Genomic DNA, 1658 nt, shown 5'->3' with positions numbered 1-1658 from the left:
CATCATGGGTGGTGACTTCAACATCTGTCAGTGATGTCTGCAGCCATGTTGGGCCACGAGAAACCAGCTTTGAGAAGGCCGACGGAGGGCTTGACACTGGGGTGGGATAGGCCATGGACGTGGTTAAGCCCGCTCTTGGTCATGGATGAGGGCACCATGGGGCGGCAGCGATTAAATCTGGTTTGCCATCTGGCAGTGTCTCTATATCGACGCAATCCGAAAATTTTGCAGGAGGGCCAAAATCAAGGTCGGCTTCCTGCGCAGAAGCAATGGCGGAGACCAAGGAAGACGGAGTGACAGCGCAGCCGGGTTATTTCGCCGCCATTAGCAACAAAGTGTCGCACGTCATGACATGGATGAGTTCACTTGGAGTGTCACCAATGCAAAGGGCTACAATATCTTCAAACAGTTGAAGGTATGATCATTTGGTAACCTTGACCTTGAGCATGCATGCTTTGAAAACGAAGCCGCAAACCTGGCGGACAGGTAGATGGAAAGCTTTCGTACTAGAGAAGCCAATGCTCCCATCTCCTCATTCGAGTCTGTTCCCAACGTTGATCTCCTGAAGACATCCTCAGCGCCGCCCTCAAGGTACTAGCTGCCCACCAATGGCAGTCCCAGGATCAAGGCCGCCAGCGCCCCAAAAGGAAGGAGGTGCCTGGCAAGAAGCTCCCAAATGGTGGTTTAATCCTGTACGGCGTGCCAGTGGGATGGAGAGACGAGGCATCGGCGACATCTAAACCACGACCAAACTTCTCCACTTTTTCAACATTTAGGGTATCCACGACGTGACGATGCATTGTAACCTCTTTGGAAACGGGATGGACCCCAAACTGGGCCTCGGCGGACCTGAACCACCATATAGTGTTCTTGGGAGTGAACTTTGGAATCTTCACGGAAACTGCAAAGGCAAACTCTGCGCAGAGCGGGCAGAGCTATCCCCCACGGCGGGTTTAGGCGGTGGCGTTGGCCCATCAACGGCCGCGGAGTCGGTCATCTCGTTGACGTAGTAGAGGGTCGGTTGCGTGAGTGATCACCACTGTAGGACGAGGGATACTGGGGGAATCTCAGACACGTTGTGTACACTTTGGCTCGAACATGAGACTTTTAATTTCTCTCGTTTCTTCACTCAGGGTTCCGTCCCACCAAGGGTTACCACTACAAACTCATTTTCTATGAATTTAAGAGCTGACAAGAACGAGCTTCCTGAGCAAGAGGGGGGCATATATTGTTACAATGGACAGATCAGTAACAAGGAGACGACAAACTAAGACCTCTACTTCTCCATTCGACTTTTTTATATGACTAATGTGCAGGTCATTTCTAACATATAGATATACACCAATAAGGAAAAATGGGATTGCAGGCTCTATCGCATCGAACTAAATTGAAACCAACCATGGCTATCTTTTTTATCAAAGACCCCTGGTCGAAGCCAGATTTTTGTCATGGAAATAAACGAGAACTGCGTATCTAAAGCAGGCGGAGAATGAGAAAAACTTTGAGGACAGGGTAAAAGAGGGGGAGAAGGAACTCTGGGCGCCACCTGAGCATGCGATCTAAAAGATTCGTTGGGCTCATGACGACCAGAGGGGGGATAAGGGCTACAAAGTTTGGGCAGAAGAGATGTCATGCACATAAACGGGTGAAAATAGCCA

Source organism: Tigriopus californicus, chromosome 6 (genome assembly GCF_007210705.1).
Source record: "Tigriopus californicus strain San Diego chromosome 6, Tcal_SD_v2.1, whole genome shotgun sequence".
Lineage (NCBI taxonomy): Eukaryota > Metazoa > Arthropoda > Copepoda > Harpacticoida > Harpacticidae > Tigriopus > Tigriopus californicus.
The sequence above is the reverse complement of the archived record's forward strand: the minus strand, read 5'-3'. Positions refer to the sequence as shown.